The sequence below is a fragment of the Oncorhynchus masou genome, chromosome 25, assembly GCF_036934945.1.
Source record: "Oncorhynchus masou masou isolate Uvic2021 chromosome 25, UVic_Omas_1.1, whole genome shotgun sequence".
Lineage (NCBI taxonomy): Eukaryota > Metazoa > Chordata > Actinopteri > Salmoniformes > Salmonidae > Oncorhynchus > Oncorhynchus masou.
Window position 1 is genome coordinate 40,990,811 of NC_088236.1, and position 19,510 is coordinate 41,010,320.

Here is a 19,510-nt window from a genome sequence, read left to right on the forward strand (position 1 = left end):
GCTCTAGCCTAACCTCTGTTGCCGGAGCGCTAGCTGTTTACAGAGTGCTGGTGTGTGGTGACAATTTAGTGATTAGCAGCGGGGCTCTCTGGTGGCTTGTGTCGTTAAAGCTGTGCGACACTCGTAGACATTATGTTCTTTCTCCTTGTACCTCGCAGTTAAGAACATTGTTAACAACCACACCTGCTATAGTCCAGACTGGAAGGACCATAGATAGAGGGACCATGGGGGGGTGGGGGAAAGGTGACTGAATTAGAAGACGGTTGGAGTCAATTCCATTAAATCAGGAGATTCAAAATAGGGAAGTGCAGGTTTTCCTTTTCAGTCTATAGTCAAGAGACAAGATCGACCATCCGGTATCTTCTTGAAGGTTCATTAACATTGGTAGCATTACAATACAGAACATGGATGCATAATAACTAGAGCTCTGGTGTAAATCAGCAGAGACACAGCAAAGCCTTGTTGATCTATTCTGCTAGGAACAGACTATGGAAATTGCATGTTTATGGTAGGCTACTCAAGGTCAAAGGAGATGATATCGCAAGGTCTCAGATAGGTCTCTAACTAGGTCTCTAACTAGGTCTCTAACTAGGTCTCTAACTGGGGTGGCGGGGTGGCCTAGTGTTTAGAGCGTTGGACTAATAACCAGAAGGTTGCAAGTTCAAACCCCTGAGCTGACAAGGTACAAATCTGTCGTTCTGCCCCTGAACAGGCAGTTAACCCACTGTTCCTAGGCTGTCATTGAAAATAAGTATTTGTTCTTAACTGACTTGCCTGGTAAAATAAAACTAAAAGTTTGTGGATGGTAGTGGAATACGTTATTGTAGTAGTATTAGCAGGGTTATTCTAAAAGTTTAGTCAGAGCACATTTAAAATTGGTTTGGTGTGTCTAGCTTAAATTGTTCAAGAGCAGTAGTCCGGCTAATTTATTTTTACCAGTGAAATGACCATTGACATTTTACGCAAATATATTTAAAAAAATGTAAATACCATCAAAATACTTTTTCAAGCTACCCAAAGATCACCAATCTACAATTGTTAAAGTAGCAGGTGAAGATGAAGCGGTTTAACAGCTAGAGTGAGCAGAAAACAATAAGTTACAATCAGACAGATGCAGTTAATTAAACACACTGACACAAACACACATAGGTATGGATGTCATGGGCAACAAAGCATCCCAAAATGAACATCAAAAACTATTTCATTGCACAGCCATACTTCGGTCAATCTGAGAACTCTTAAAGATGGGCAACGTGTTATTGTGAGGGCATGGGTAAAATGTGAGCTAAAAAAATATCCTTCAATTTAGAGAACATCTGTCCTAATCCTCTGCTAATCGCTGTGGCAACAGAAAAAAGCTGCCAAACAACCTTTCATTCATTGTTTCGGATACAGCAACTCAGAGATGGGAAGACATCTTGATTGACGCTGATTAGAGCTCTGTCGCCTCAACCTTTCATGTGGCCTTTATTTCGCCATCTCCTATAGCTTTCTCTCTCTTTAACGCATTCACATACTATTCAGTTTGAGGCCTCATTTCCCTTAATTCATCGTTTTCTCAATGGTTTCCTGGTGATGACTTTTCATTCATATCCTGCCTCATAAATAAAAGGCAATATTTAGAACCAATAAACATTTTAAAAAGTACCAATAAACACGCATAGGCACGTGCATACAGAATGGGGAAGGCAAGGGGGGGTTGAGGTGGTGTCAGGTCAACATGAACATGATTTATACCATTTTCATTACCTTCCAATTAACGAGCTTGACAGACCTCTCCCATTTAAAGAAAGGACAAGTGGAGGCCAATGTATTCTCAGTCTTTTTTATGCTTAATTACCCATTCTCTAAATCTTTTCTTTCCCATATAGCACATATTCAAATGGACGTAATTATTTCATATGGTGAAAGAATGGACTGACTGTGCCTTGGAAGTGGGTCAGGGAGAAGAAGACGTTTTTGTCTGTCTGTATTGTAGCGCTGTCATGGCTCTGTCATAGTAGCTCTTTCAGCGCACCGAGGCTAATAGGCTTTCCCCTTAGTTGGATAAGGTTAACTACGCATAGCTGCAACACTGAATGGAGGCAAAAGAGAGAGAGAAAGAGAGAGCAAGAGCGCACGTGAGAGAGAGAGAGATAGGGAGGGAGGGAGAGAGAGTGAGAGAGTGAAATCACATTTTATTGGTCACATACACATGATCAGCAGATGTTAATACGATTGTAGCGAAATGCTTGTGCTTCTAGTTATGACAGTGCAGTAATATCTAACAAGTAATCTAATAATTCCCCAACAACTATCTAATACACACAAATCTAATGGGGAGTACGAAAATATGTACATAAAAATATATGGATGGTCGAACAGCATAGGCAAGGTGCAATAGATGGTATAAAATACAGTATATACATATGATATGAGTAATGTAAGATATGTAAACATTATTAAAGTGGCATTATTTAAAGTCGTATTGTTTAAAGTGGCCAGTGATCCATGTATTAAAATGGCCAGTGATTGGGTCTCAATGTAGGCAGCAGCCTCTCTGAGTTAGTGATTGCTGTTTAGCAGTCTGATGGCTTTGAGATAGAAGCTGTTTTTCAGTCTCTCGGTCCCAGCTTTGATGTACCTGTACTGACCTCGCCTTCTGGATGGTAGTGGTGTAAACAGGCAGTGGCTCAGGTGGATGTTGCCCTTGATGATCTTTTTGGCCTTGCCAAAAATTGTGCATCTGTAAAAGTTTGTCAGGGTTTTTGGTGACAAGCCAAATGTCTTCAGCCTCTTGAGGTTGAAGAGGCACTGAACTGATTCCGACAACATGTCCCAAGAGAGCCATGTTTCCGTGAAACTGAGGATGTTACCATCTCTGATGTCTCTCTGGAAGGCAACCCTTGCTCGAATTTCGTCTACCTTGTTGTACAGGAGACTGGACATTGGCGAGTAGTATACTCAGGAGTGGTGGGCGATGAGCACGTCTAGGAGGCTGACCAGGAGGCCACTCTGTCTGCCCCTTCTGTGGCTCCGTTGTTTTGGGTCGGCTTCTGTGATTAGATCCACTGTCCTGGGTGGTGGTCCAAACAGAGGATCCGCTTCGGGAAAATCGTATTCCTGAACTATATCCAATAGTTCTTCCTGGCTGTATGTAATAAGACGTAAGACTTCCTGGGGTAACAATGTAACAAATAATACATTTAAAAAAAAATACTGCATAGTTTCCTAAGGACTCCGAAGAGAGGTGACCATCTCTGTCGGCTCCATCTTAGAGAAAGAGAGAGAGAAAGAGAGGGAGAGATTAAGGTAAGATTGTTTGGTTTGGACTGCTATATTTTTCAAGACTGAAATTCAGATTGTGGGTGAAAACCATATTATGGATTGTATGGCTTTTTTGGTTGAAGCCTTAGTTACTACACTGTAAAAAAAAGCCAACGTAACCAATTGCTTAATCAGCGCCATTCTGTGAGTTGAGTGGACTTCAGAAGGACAAGAATTTTAGCTAATGTGTTCAAGTTTGTTTACTCAACAAACTCTGCTTTGAAGTGAGCTGAATTTTAATAAGCTTGTTGAGTAAAATGACAAATTCATGTTTGCTCAAAAGCACCCAAAACCATGCCCGTCCTCATATTTCCCAGCTTGCTCAATTGTAGATTGTTTTTCAGAAATGTTTGTTCCAATACCTGTTTTTTTTGTATGTACATTGATTGGTTAATGAATCTTATGCCACACACACACATAACATACATTTTTCTAAAATAAACAATATGTTAGTAGTTGGAATTACCACACCCATTATTGAGATGGCTGTTCCAGTTAGTATGATTTAGGTAGTCTCAATAATCAATCTTCCCTACCCGGTTGTGGGTGATTGAAATTTCGTGGCGCAGTGGTCTAAGGTACTGCATCTTAGTGCTAGAGGTCTCACAACAGACCCTGGTTCGATTCCAGTCTGTATCACAACCGGCTGTGATTGGGAGACTCTTAGGTCGGTGCACAATTGGCATAGTGTCATTTGGGTTTGGCCGGGGTGGGATGCAAGTTCAGGGTGTGAGTGTTCTAATAAACGGAACATAATACAAAACAGCACACAGACATGAAACAGAAACAATGATACCTGGGGAAGGAACCGAAGGGAGTGACGTACAGCTTAAGTCAGAAGTTTACATACAATTAGGTTGGAGTCATTAAAACTCAACCACTCCACAAATTTCTTGTTAAACCTCTTGATACTCCCCATCCCGGATCCGGGATCGTGAATACAGCCTCAGGCTCATTAGCATAACGCAACGTTAACGATTTCTGAAAATCGCAAATAAAACTAACTAACAACTAACTAATAGTTTTCGGAAGTAATTTTTCCAACAATTATTTACAGAGATGATTTCACTTATAATTCACTGTATCACAATTCCAGTTGGGTCAGAAGTTTACATGCAAGTTGACTGTGCCTTTAAACAGCTTGGAAAATTCCAGAAAATTATGTCATCGCTTTAGAAGCTTCTGATAGGAACATTTACATAATTTGAGTCAATTGGAGGAAAATCTGTGTATGTATTTCAAGGCCTTCCTTCAAACTCAGTGCCTCTGCTTGAAATCATGGGAAAATCAAAAGAAATCAGCCAAGACCTCAGAAAAAAATTTGTAGACCTGCACAAGTCTGGTTCATCGTTGGGAGCTATTTCCAAATGCCCGAAGGTACCACGTTCATCTGTACAAACAATAGTACGCAAGTATGAACACCATGGGACCACGCAGCCGTCATACCGCTCAGGAAGGAGACAAGTTCTGTCTCCTAGAAATTAACGTACTTTGGTGTGAAAAGTGAAAATCAATCCCAGAACAACAGCAAAGGACCTTGTGAAGATGCTGGAGGAAACAGGTACAAAAGTATCTATATCCATAGTAAAATGAGTCCTATATCGACATGAAAGACCGCTCAACAAGGAAGAATCCACTGCTCCAAAACCGCCATCAAAAGCCAGACTACGGTTTGCAACTGCACATGTCCTCTGGTCTGATGAAACAAAAATAGAACTGTTTGGCCATAATGACCATCGTTATGTTTGGAGGAAAAAGGGGGAGGCTTGCAAGCCGAAGAATACCATCCCAATTGTGAAGCACACCATCTCAACTGTGAATCAAGGGGGTGGCAGCATCATGTTGTCGGGGTGCTTTGCTGCAGGAGAGACTAGTGCACTTCACAAAATAGATGGCATCATAATTATGTGGATATATTGAAGCAACATCTTAAGACATCAGTCAGGAAGTTAAAGCTTGGTTGCAAATAGGTCTTCCAAATGGACAATGACCCCAAGCATACTTCCAAAGTTGTGATAAAATTGCTTGAGGACAACAAAGTCAAGGTATTGGAGTGGCCATCACAAAGCCCTGACCTCAATCCCATAGAAAATCTGTGGGCAGAACTGAAAAAAACATGTGCGAGCAAGGAGGCCTACAAACCTGACTCAGTTACACCAGCTTTGTCAGGAAGAATGGGCCAAAATTCACCCAATTTATTGTGGGAAGCTTGTGGAAGGCTACCCGAAACGTTTGACCCAAGTTAAACAATTTAATGGCAATGCTACCAAATACTAATTGAGTGTATGTAAACCTCTGGCCCACTGGGAATGTGATGAAAGAAATAAAAGCTGAAATAAATCACTCTCTACTATTATTCTGACATTTCACATTCTTAAAATAAAGTGGTGATCCTAACTGACCTAAAACAGGGAATTTTTACTAGGATTAAATGTCAGGAATTGTGAAAAACAGAGTTTAAATGTATTTGGCTAAGGTGTATGTAAACTTCTGACTTCAACTGTATATAGGGAAGTGATGGAGTCCAGGTGAGTCTGACGCGCATGTGTGCTTAACGATGGTGACAGCTGTGACCCATAACGAGCATCCTGGTGACCTAGAGGCCGGAGAGGGAGCACACGTAACAAGAACACCTTCCTAATATTGAGTTGCACCCCCTTTTGCCCTCAGATCAGCCTCAATTCGTTGGGGCATGGACTCTACAAAGTGTTGAAAGCGTTCCACAAGGATGCTGGCCCATGTTGACTCCAATGTTTTCCACAGTTGGGTGGATTTCCTTTAGGTGGTGAGCCATTCTTGTTGAATGTGAAAACCCCAGCAGCATTGCAGTTCTTGACACAAATGGATGCACCTGGCACGTAATACCATACCATGTTTAAAAAGGCACTTAAATATTTTGTCTTGCCCATTCACCCTCTGAATGGCACACACACACACAAATCCATGCCTCTTAAAAATCCTTCTTTAACATGTTTCCTAACCGCCATCTACACTGATTTAATTGGATTAGACAAGTGACATCAATAAGGGATCATAGCTTTCACCTGGATTCACCTCGTCAGTCTATGCCATGCAAAGGTGTTCATAATCTTTTGTACACTCAGTTTATGAAGAGTGCTTCTACACCTGCATTGCTTGCTGCTTGGGGTTTTAGGCTGGGTTCTGTACAGCACTTTGATATATCAGCTGATGTAAGAAGGGCTATATAAATCATTTTGATTTGAATTGATTTGATATATTCACTAAGACACTCCCTTGATGAAGACTACAGGACTGAAAAGGCATTGAATACAACAACCATGTCTCTGTTGCTAACAAATGCAGTCATGGGTGGTAACTACAATTCACTCAAAAGGCACTCTGGAAAATATGCAAATAAGATAGAAATACAATTAATAATTCTCTAGTTGAATGCTATATTGACTCAACATAAAATTCAAAGTTTAGTGAACATACAACTTGTCACACCCTGACCATAGTTTGCTTAGTATGTTTCTATGTTTTGTTTGGTCAGGGTGTGATCTGAGTGGGCATTCTGTTACATGTCTAGTTTGTCTATTTCTATGTTTGGCCTGATATGGTTCTCAGAGGCAGGTGTTAGTCATTGTCTCTGATTGGGAACCATATTTAGGTAGCCTGTTTGGTGTTGGGTTTTGTTGGGTTTTGTGGGGTGGGGGGTGGGGGGGATTGTTCCTGTCTCTGTTTTCACCAGATATGCTGTTTAGGTTTTTCTCACGTTTATTGTTTTGTTAGTTTGTTCATGTGTAGTTACTTTATTAAAGAACCATGAATAATCACCACGCTGCGTTTTGGTCCGCCTCTCCTTCAAGTCAAGAAAACCGTTACACAACTCAACTTGAGAATGAATGTTGGCATAGCTATATGCCACATGTTGCGCAAACACACAATCCTATTTGTCACGCCCTGACTTTAGAGATCCTTTTTATGTCTCTGTTTGGTTAGGGTGTGATTTGGGGTGGGTATTCTATGTTCTATTGTTTGTATTTCTATGTTTTGGCTGGGTAGGGTTCTCAATCAGGGACAGCTGTCTATTGTTGTCTCTGATTGAGAACCATACTTAGGTAGCCCTTTTTCCACCTGTCTTTGTGGGAGGTTGACTTTTGTTTATGGCACATAGCCTGTAGTGTCACGTTTGTTGGCGTCATTTTTCATAATAAAAGAAAATGTACGCTCACCACGCTGCACCTTGGTCCACTTCCTTCAACAGCCGTGACACTATTAGGGAGTGAACGTTATTTATTATAAGGGTTACATGGAGAAAATTGGATCGCTCTGAAATTAAAATATTTAACCTAAACCCTCTCTGAACTCTTGAAAAAAAGTGACCCTTCCTTATTCCCAAAATAATAATTAAAACCAAGTGGATAGCACAGAACATGTCTAGCGTTTTAACCTCACTTATTGGACAGACCAGAGTCAGATATGCAGTTTTAGAAACTGTCCTTTGTCCTGTAGGCATTACATGGCAATGCAGGAGTTTTGATAGCACACAGGGCTGTAGGTCAGAAGGTTTATGGGTTCGCAGACCACAGTTGACAAGAGCAGGGGTGGAAAGATCTCCTTTATAGTAAAAGCATTGCATGCATCTATCATCGCATTTGCATGTCTGAGATGTTTTATTTGTTTTATAAACATTTCATGCAATTCTACGTAATTTTACATACAGCATTAGCATAATCTCTTAATACCACACTAATTACCGAAATTACAGGTTGAGAATGGACAGAGAGATAGGCTTGTGTGTTCATCTTATCATAATTCTCCAATTATCAGGAATTAAGGTAAGACCCAAGAGCAGACTGTGTGAAGTAACAATGTTTATTGTAACCACAGGGGCAGGCAGGGGTCGATATAATACAGAGTAGGGGCAAAGGTTCAGGACGGCAGGCATGCTCAGGGGTCAGGAAGAGGCAGAGTTCAGTAATCCAGAGGTGGAGCAAAGGTACAGGATGGCAGGGAGGTTCAGGCAGAGAGGTCAGGCAGGCGGGTACAGGGTCAGGACAGGCAAGGGTCAAAAACCAGGAGGCCGAGAAAAAGCGAGGCTGAGAAAAGACAGGCACTGACAGGGCAACCGCTGGATACCTTGAGAAACAAGACAACCTGGCACAGACAGAAAACACAGGTATAAATACCCAGAGGATAAGTGGGCGACACCTGGAGGGGATGGAAACAAGCACAAGGACAGGTGCAACAGATCTTGGTCACTCCCTGACCAATGCCAAATCAGTGTGTCTTGTTTGCAACGAAACTCTCCCTGTTTGCAAATTATTCAATCTGAGACAAAAAAAAAAATTTTTTTACCTTTATTTAACTAGGCAAGTCAGTTAAGAACAAATTCTTATTTTGAATGACGGCCTAGGAACAGTGGGTTAACTGCCTGTTCAGGGGCAGAACGACAGATTTGTACCTTATCAGCTCGGGGATTACTAGTCCAACGCTCTAACCACTAGGCTACCCTGAGCATGGTACTTTCAAAAGTTAGGCCTACCGACGCAGAAACATGTAAGCTTTAATGGCTGGCTACTCTTCTTCCGTGGCTTAACCCAACGAGAAAAGGTCACAAGTGTTTCCCTAAAAGCTGTCTGTGTTTAAACATCTATTGTACAGAAAGTGAATAACTTAATCAATTGATAGTGACAGAATTAGATTACTTCCCCAGCAAAGTCTATTTGTTGCCTCCTAGGCTATAAGAGGTTGTAGATCAGCCTCTGAATATTCAAAGAAACTAAACAATGATATTCCCATATGCATCAGAGTCACGTTGTTTCCGGGTATTTTACAGTTGGTTTCTAGCAAAAAGGGTATTGCGGAACAAAGCGCTGTTATAGTGTCACGTTCTGACCATCGTTCGTGTGTGTTTTCCTTGTTTTAGTGTTGGTCAGGACGTGAGCTGGGTGGGCATTCTATGTTGTGTGTCTGGTTTGTCCATTTCTATGTTAGGCCTGATATGGTTCTCAATCAGAGGCAGGTGTTAGTCATTGTCTCTGATTGGGAACCATATTTTGGGTAGCCTGTGTTGTGTTGGGTTTTGTGGGCGATTGTTCCTGTCTTTGTGTTTTGTGGCACCAGATAGGACTGGTTTGGTTTTTGCATGTTTCTTGTTTTGTAGATTGTCTTACTTTCATCTTTATTAAAGATGCACAAAACTAACCACGCTGCATTTTGGTCCGCCTCTCTTTCACCACAAGAAAACCATTACATATAGATTGCTTCATAAAATCGGATCAGTTTTATTTTCTTTAAAATAATACGCTAGTACTGGGTAGGCCTGAGCTTTTTGCCATTTTATTTAATCATAGGTAGACTATGGCAGAGCCTCTCATACCCCTCAATGCGAGTCTTGGTTTTAACTGCCTTTCACTGACATGGAGGTATAGGCTATTTGAAGAGTGTATGGTGGGTAAAGAAATTGACCGACAAATCTATGGACATAGCAGCCTATAGCCTAATTTTGTCTATTAAACAGGAAGGCCTACCTCTTCTTTCTTAAATAGGAAGAAATAGGCTCCAACAAAGCCCTCTTTCTGTTATTAAAGTCTAATTAAAATGAAGATGGTTTAAAATGTGCCTACTACTTACACCATCCCAGCAGCTACTGATCTTAGAAATATAACTTTGCTCTTAGCTCTGTATTTCTCCGAGCATGCACTTCGTAGACTATCAGCTCGGATGAATTTGATTGAGACCACACTAAATGCATTGCGTGCCCAGAGAGGAAGGCGGCATAGGGCACACCGATATACAGTGCATTTGGAAAATATTCAGACCCCGTTACTTTTTTCACATTACAGCCTTTTTCTGAAATGGATTAAATCATTTTTTCCCCTCATGTTTCCTCACGTGTGAGCCCAGACTTGGTTCACCCATCTCCACAGAGGAACTCTGGAGCTCTGTCAGAGTGACCATTGAGTTCTTGGTCACTCCCTGACCAAGGCCCTTCTCCCCCAATTGCTCAGTTTGGCCGGGTGGCCAGCTCTAGGAAGAGTCCTGGGGGTTCCAAACTTCATCCATTTAAGAAGGATTGAGGCCACTGTGTTCTTGGGGACCTTCAATGATGCGGAAATGTTTTGGTACCCTTCCCCAGATCTGTGCCTGGACACAATTCTGTCTCGGAGCTCTACAGACAATTCCTCAGACCTCATGGCTTGGTTTTTGCTCTGACATGCACTGTCAACTGTGGGACCTTATATAGACAGGTGTGTGCCTTTCCAAATCATGTCCAATCAATTGCATTTACCACAGGTGGACTCCAATGAAGTTGTAGAAACATTTCAAGAATGATCAATGGAAAAGGATGCACCTGAGCTCAATTTCGAGTCTCATAGCAAAGAGTCTGAATCAGTAGTTTAATCATGAAGGGCCAAGGTGCCAAAACAAATTACGGGCCCCTATCACCACCCATATTTACCTTAAAATTAAAATAATTTTGTTGGTAAGGCTGTGTGTTAATATTACTAAGCAAAGTAACAGCAGATCAGAACCTAATCTAAGGGCACATTTGAAGCTGTTACCAGAGAAGCCACAATACAGCCAATGGATTCAGCAACATGCAAGGCAGTCAGAAATGAACCCGTATAAGTCGATCAGCATCACGGAAAGCACAAAGCGGTAAAAAAACAAACACCCTATTTTATCTGCAAATAATAGGCAATAGCCTATATTACAAAACATAAATACAGAGATCAATCTCTTGACAGAAACACAGCTAATGACCCAGTACATGATCGCTGAAGTTAGGCACGGCAGCAAAACTGACACACGTTATTTTAAATTATCTGCAAAAACAACAGCAAATCAAACAAGTGGAGCATTCAAAACAGATTGCATAAATGGCAGCATGCTATTTTAACAGTATATGATGTGTATGTGCTTACTATTATATTTATAGCCTAGTTAAACGTATAGGCTATGACGACAATGAAATGGCTTAGCAGCCGTGCACCAGAACATGGTTCCAAAGACAATACGAGCATAGTAGTAGATTGACAAGCAATGTAAATTCATCTCAATAAAGCTTGATTTATATAGGCTGTCTGGGTGGCCTGCCCTGTATAAATATAAGCTTACTCACTCATTTGATTGGCATTCGACGGGCCTTGCGCTCTGTGAAGTCGTTGACTATGGCATTCAAATCCATGGTCCTGGCCTGGTGTTTTCAATGGACATAATGGCCAACCCACTCAGTCTCTCCTGTCCCATCCTGCTCCTCAGGTATGATTTAATTAAAGGAGCACTAGCTGTAACTACTTGCCTAAATGTAGCAGTGACTGAATTGTAATCCACAATGAGCATCTTGGCCAGTTCTCTCACTGTAGTGTGCTTTTTCCTTCTTAAAACAGGCCCTGAAATAGAGTAATTGGCCAGGGAATCTTGCTGATATATCTTTGCTGTAATGTTCAGCCAGCCGGTTGGCGGTCTTATAGAGCACATCATCATCTGCATTGGCCAGGGTAGTGGGATGGATGGAGATAAAAAGACTGTTGCCCGCAGACTATTAAATCTGTTTGACAGCTGGTGGATAACGATGTCAAGGTTTGCATTAAAGACGTTGACTAAAAACGATCCATCAGACAGTCGCTCGTCCTCGCACAGCTCATCAAAATGACGCCTCGCCTTCCTTCTCTGAGTGTCTTCAAATGCGTTCTGAGCTCCCCATTTTGTCGGCAAGGGACCTCTATCATGTCCTTGAGGTGGCTGGCTGCCCTGTGCAGGTCTGCGTCTTTGGCCTGTAGCATTTTGGAGACGACGTTCCCATTTTCTAAAACCTTAGTCTGCAGAACGACAAAAATAAATGTTTTCCGTGCTGCTGCATCGTCCATCTCGTCCTTCTTGTCACTTAAAAGCACCATCTTGGTGAGTTCCTTCATTACGTCCACATACCTGTATCTCAGGGCGGCAAGGGACTCCTATCTAGAGTTACGTTTACTTTTTGTTAATGCAAAAAAATCTCTTTATGCTATGGCCCAAGACGGTGTATAACAGTTCGACAGTATCATAAAACTGTTGAAGCCAGGTTCAGATTTTTTTAAATCCAGGCTAAAATTGTACTCTGCGCAATGCACATAAACAGCAAGCTGCTCTTTTTCGGATATTCTGGCCGGTACACCCGAATAGACCCCGCTGATGTTAGCGGCTCCATCATACCCCTGCCCACCACATTTTGAAATATCCAGCCCATTTTCCTCTATGCTGCCTAGGATTTTATGTTGAAGCTCAGCTGTTGATGTGTCAGCTATCTCTAGAAATCTCCAAAACGATTCTGTGATGGTCAGATCTGTGGCGACATTATTTGCAACCCTTATCACTCTCACATAGCAATAAACTTGGCTTAACAGGTCTACTTTGGATACATCCGGTGTGGCGTCCATAATAATAGAAAGAAATGGGGCTTCCTGCATCTCTCCCTAAGATATAAATCAGCTCATTTTGGATTTGAGGACTGAGATAGTTAAGATTCTGCAAATGCCATAAGTTCAATTATACTGAGAAAATTCCACTGTTGGCCTGCCCAAGCTTTTCACGGTGCCCTCTGAATGCCAAATTACATGGTGCAAGTGTGAGAGTTACATTAACTATGCGCTCCAACACCTGTTACCATAAATTTGCTGCGTTACGCACGCCTCTTTCCATTTCTTCGTCAATAGTGCCATTGAGCTTCCATTGTTCATATACCAAACAGACACCCATGTGAATCTGGGATGTCTCATGACACACTATTTTAGATGTTAGATGGCGCCAATCTCTCACTCCATTCACCCACGCATCAGAGAAGAAAGGGCACACCGATCTCCGAACAGCCAGCAAGTCTCACAATACCCACAATCTAGCTTGGCCGAATAACATAGCCATGTACGTGGTAATTTGATTCCAGCCTTAGTTGTAATGGTGTAATACGACTTGGAAAAACACGGCCTTTCTTCATCTCTTGAGAATGGGCCAGTAAATCTTACACGAACCTAATGCAATAACATGCAGTTGAACTTTTGCATCCACATTTGTTGCGTAATGCCCCCTGTCAGTTGGACAGGTTAAAAGGCCGTCCACCTGTTTCCTCAGCCGCCACGATTCTAGCCTCGCCCTGCTCCTCATCCTCTCCGCCCAGCCTGGGGATAGCTTGTCCAGCCTGGCTTGTGCTCAGGGTCGTATCCGCCAATACCTGACAACCTGTATCCTCCTCTGTCAAAGTTGCTTCTTCTGGCAGGATGGAACAGCTTGACCTTGGCTCACTTGACCCCCTAAAAGCTGCTGCTGGCGCTGATAAACCTACATCCTCTTCTGGTGCCGTTAGATTGCTTGTGCCAGCAATGGCTGCACTTGAACTTCATTTGAAAAGGAATCTAATTTAACTAATTTTGATACATCCTTTGCTTTCTCATTTTTGGCCTTCCTCTTTTGGGCTCCACTTGTGTTGATACGTTGCTGATTTTTAAATCCATAATTTTCTATTCTCGACTCTATTTGTTTTCCCGGCCATTGTCTCTTGATAGCTAGCTCAACTGTTGCTTAAAACGATGATAGAAACAACAACACTTTAGAGAGTATTTGCACAATGAATCCCAGAATGCGTTTCATTATCTTAACACGGTATTGAAACTATTAAATAATATGATTTATTTAGCAAATTAATTTGATTTATTGTCATCAATGCACTAAAATATCATGCTAACTTATGTAGTGTCAAAAAACAACATTTTGATGGTGAAACCATCAGTCGGATCATTTATCATATAGCGTACCTTAAAGAAAGATCTTCTCCTCAAATTGTGGATGTGATGGACTGGTGTCAACAATTGATGCTTGGGCATGGTAGGGTGGTATTCAAATTATATATGGGGCCGCAGATCCGGGACTGTCACCGGGCCCATGTACACCACTGGTCAGAATACTATTTTCTGTATTTTTCATTTTCAAATCAGTTTGCAAAAATTCTGAAAATCTGTTTTTCACTTTATCATTATGGGGTATTGTGTGTAGATTGATGAGGAAAATGTTTTACTTAATCCATTTTAGAATAAGGCTGTGACATAACAAAATGTGGAAAAAGTTAAGGGGTCTGAATACTTTCTGAAGGCACTGTATAGCTTAACAAGCAACTAATTCTAAACCAGTGAAATATAGAAATGAAATCAATTAATTATAAATTAACCCTTTCCTGGACTAGATTTTAGAAAAACACTAAACCCTCGCCTGACCCTCCCCCATTTTCTTCCAGGTAACCATTCGGTAAATTACAAACCATCCTTTACAGCCAGTTGCATGTTGAATAAAATGTTCAGTGTAGACGGATACTACAAAACATCAGAAGTTTTACATGTACACCATTCATTGGGCAGTTCTACTTCAATCATCTTCTATGGCAATACTACACATACGATATACTTCATCCTACTGTGCTTTACTGCAACAAATAAGTTATGCCCTTGCCAAGAATAATTTTATCATGAAACAACACAATGCCTATTCTACGATGTTGAACGTAATTCTCTTGGAAATTATGTGGACACAACGTTGATTCAACCAATGTGTGCCAGTGGGAAGTGTCCTTTGGTCCTACATTTGTAAATCGTCAGCTGTTTGCATTGAGCTTTAAATAGTAAATACAAAAAAAACTATTCAGGTCCAATAATAGTAAACAAGCATAAATCATAGGCTGTCATATAACATGAAATGATGAGTATGAGGGCCAAAAACAAACTCAAAACCCTCTGCCTTCAATTAGATAAAACATTATACAGATTATGTAGTGTGACTACAAACTAATCCCATGATGGCCTAATCATTAGCATACTGTATTATGTGACCTACAGAGGCCAGGAACAAACATCACGGAACTTGACCTCTTGAACTCAGAGTCAGTCATATAGAGAGATATGGCTCTGCCTCTGCCTGAACCCCCTCTCTAATAGATTATAATAATACCAATCCCATTCCAACCTCGGGATAAAATAATGTACCAAATGTTTCGTGAGATCAATTTTCTGGTCATTTCTATTCCCTACTGGCACGCATCTTTAACTTGGGAACACACAAAACACAAACAGGGCCAGCTCTGGCAGAAAAACCCATTTACTGATCTTCATGGAATTCAGACAAAGCTAAGTGGATTTTTCATTACCCATGTCTAACAAGGGGAAGGAAAATTACAGCTGCGAGTATTAGTTTGGTTTGCTGATGGACATTTTTCCTCTAAAACGAAAGGACCAAAAGGGTATACTACACGTGGCACGAGCATTAGAGAAATGAGCACAATGTCTCCCCATGCGCCCACCACCACTCACCTGTAATTTGGGAACATACAAACTCGCTGGAGAACGAAAAGGCGCATTTTAACTCCTACCTTGATTATCCCCTTCAGACTGCAACAGAAAGAGGGGGTGGGGCAGGGGGTGGTGTAAAATCAAGGGGGAAAAAAACATTGCAAATGGCCTCTATTAGCACAGTCAAACATTTTCTCATGTTTCTTCTCAAATAACTCATACTCTTTTCCTAAAACAGGAGAAAGATGCCTTGCTAGGACATAAGTCTTTATTTTCTGAAGTTCAGACTATTTATTGAATATGACCTGTTATATTACCAGATAGTTGATGTATTATGAATAAGAAGAGTGTAGGGCATGAAAAAGCTCTGTAGACCAAGGTATTTATGCATTAATATGGTATTGTTATTTAGCAGACATTCTATTAAAGTGACGAACAGTCGACATATAGTATAGCCTAGACAAGGCTTGTGTGGGATTCAAACCCACCACCATGTTCTTGCAAGCACCACACGCCAACCATCTATGTATCCACTTTACAGTATGTATCGACATACAGTACCAGTCAAAAGTTTGGACACACCTTCTCATTCAAGGGTTTTTCTTTATTTGAACTATTTTCTACATTGTAGAATAATAGTGACGACATCAAAACTATGAAATGACATATGGAATCGTGTAGTAAGCAAAAAACTGTGAAACAAATCCAAATATATAATACATTTGAGATTCTTCAAAGTAGCCACCCTTTGCCTTGATGACAGCTTTGCACGCTCTTGGCAATCGCTCAACCAGCTTCACCTGGAATGCTTTTCCAACAATCTTGAAGAAGTTCCCACATATGGTGAGCACTTGTTGGATGCTTTTTCATCCCTCTGCAGTTAAACCCATCCCAAACCATCTCAATTGGGTTGAGGTCAGGTGATTGTGGATGCCAGGTCATCTGATGCAGCACTCCATCACTCTCCTTCTTGGTCAAATAGCCCTTACACATCCTGGAGCTGTGTTGGGTCATTGCCCTGTTGAAAAACAAATGGTAGTCCCACTAAGCTCAAACCAGATGGGATAGCGTAATGCTACAGAACGCTGTGGTAGCCATACAGGTTAAGTGTGCATTGAATTCTAAATCAATCACAGACAGTGTCACCAGCAAAGCACCCCCACACCATCACACCACATCCGCCATGCTTCACGGTGGGAACAACACATGCGGAGGTCATCCGTTCACCTATTCTGCCTATCACAAAGACACGGCAGTTGGAACCAGAAATCTCAAATTTGAACACATTAGACCAAAGGACACATTTCCACCAGTCTAATATCCATTGCTCATGGACCAAGCAAGTCCCTTCTTATGGGTCATTGTGTACTGGTTTCTTTGCAGCAAATCAACCAGGAAGGCCTGATTCACACAGTCTCCTCTGAACAGTTGATGTTGAGATGTGTCTGTGAAGCATTTATTTCGTCTGCAATTTCTGAGGTTGGTAACTCTAATGAACTTATCCTCTGCAGCAGAAGTAACTCTGAGTCTTCCAAGAGTGTGCAAAGTTGTCATCAATGCAAATGGTGGCTACTTGGAAGAATCTAAATTCTAAAATATATTTTGATTTGTTTAACACTTTTTTTGGTTACTACATGATTCCATGTGTGTTATTTCATAGACTAATAGTGAAGACATCAAAACTATGTCGAAAATAGTACAAATGAAGAAAAACCCTTGAATGAGTGCTGCTGTATATGTATCCACTTTTTAGCCTACAATTTCAGCCATGTAATGCACCCACCCAACCAAGCCCGTCTCCTACTTATGCAGATAATTCACCAGGCCTATAGGTTCTCACTACCCTGCACAACACGCTTTCCACAGTGGGCACAGTCATTAACTCATAACAGGCTAATGACATGCAATGCAGGTTCCTAATTTCGAATGTTGAACCTGATTAGGGCTTAATGAAGTCAGATGAATGCGTGTGGACAACACGGAATAGCAATAAGCAAAGGCCGACTATTACTCTGGTTTTTTTTTAACGGGGGAACAGAGCGGATTCCCCATGGGCTGAGCATCACTCCGCTACTCACAGAAAAAAAATGCAGGAATTCTTCTGCAGTAAATGACTGAAAATGTGTCATTGTGTAGTAGCCCACATGGACTAAACTGCAGTAAAGGCCGAATTGTGAAAAGTAATTCTGAGTACAGAGGATACAAAGAAAATCATTAACTCATACTTGATTACTTCAAAATTGTAGAATAAAATACTGTCATACATTAGCTAAAGTTATTCTAATCTATCATCAGTGAGAGACAATATACAACCGTAGACCTACTATCAAAAACGTCCTTCTTAAACATACTGTATTTTCATACTGTAATAAAGCTCTTGTTTCTTTACACACACAAAAAGCTCATTTCAGAATTCAGAATAATTTTAACAAAAATGTTTTAATCAAGAGTAGCCGAATGGCTGCATGAATTAACTTAACAACAGAGGTATCGTAAAGCACACTTGACAGTGGATTCAGGGCCAGACAGAGCTTTAAACCCACTTACAGCTAAGGCAGTCACAACACCAAATTCCCCAGAGCCCAGTCATCAAAGTCCTCCACAGTCCACATCCCAGAGTCCTCCCGCCCATGCCTACCTTTCACTCGAACCTCCAGGGCTCGGCAGTTCTCCTCTGTGACTGCATTAACCTTGAGGACCACAGCCTTCACGTCAGCAGGGTCCAACCTCAGTGTCATTACACAGCACATGTCCACCAGGCCCTGCTAACACGCCTTCATCCCTGCGTTCATCTGGGCCAGGTCCAGCTTCAGCTTCTTGGCCACTGAGAACCCCAGCAGGCCCGTCAGATCCTGGTCTGAGAGGTCCACATCCATGTAACCCGTTCCGTCCGAAATGGAAGCACTGACCCGCCACTCCACCTTACTGTATTTGAGGTTCCCTTGCAGGGTGACAATGAAGGCTTTCACATGCACCTCGCTCACTCACTCCAGCACACGCAATGGGCTCACACTGTATTCCAGCAAACACAGGTAGGTAAATGGAGGTGAAGCAAGCATCACAATCGTCACACTCTCCGCAAAGGGTCGACTTGTTCCCTGTTCTCTGACACAGGTACTATCCAGTCTAGGCTCCTGTCTAGAAGCTTTTGGCTCAGGTGGAAAGAAGCAGTCCATGTCATCGTCGAAAGGTTGTCCCTTTGATTGTCCTTCCTGTTGTTTGGCTGTTGGAATGGGCTCTCCTGGAAAATCACATTGTCAAGCTCATCCAGAGGAAGGTAATCAGTCCTCATCTGGGATGTCCACCATGTCCAGGACAAGGGTCTCGTGGCATGAAGGGCTTCCGAGTGCAGAATCTGCAAGGCTTTCAAAGCACAGGCTCTGCAGCAAGGCAATTATGTAAGAGGCGGAGGATGCCTCACTGCGGGTTCCGTAACCACTCTCCAGGCTGGGTTCCACCCTCCACTCCACCTGCCCCTTCTGGGCCTCCAGGCTAGCCAGCAGTTCCGAGTCATCTGGTTCCTGGTTGTCAGCCTCCTTTTTACCTGGTATGGATGTGCTGGACTTCTGCCCAATCATTTGGTCAAGTGCCACAAAGAGGGAAATAGGCAAATTACAGTTGACCGAGAATAGAGCAGCATGGCGGACACTTCACCCTAACCCGGGTATAATTTATGGAACGAATCAACAGGAATCTGTTCCAAAAACGTTGTAAATAACAAGGTTGCCAACAAATAATGCATACAAAGTTGTATAGCGGCACAATACGATACCGGGTAGGGTGTGGGCTAATTCATTAAGTTTTTCACTCAGCGTGTTTATTCCGAAAAATGCTTGTCCTCACTCTGGTAGCCTATTGACAAACATTAAGAATAAGCTTTGTGGTGAGTTGTTGCCTATTCGGCAGCTATTTAGCTAACGTTAGGT

General features: G+C 41.8%; 1 pseudogene; it reads right to left on the minus strand.

Moving 5' to 3' along the window:
* Nucleotides 1–18,142: 18,142 nt before the first annotated feature.
* On the minus strand, nucleotides 18,143–19,162 carry LOC135513648 (recQ-mediated genome instability protein 1-like; annotated as a pseudogene).
* Nucleotides 19,163–19,510: the final 348 nt, after the last annotated feature.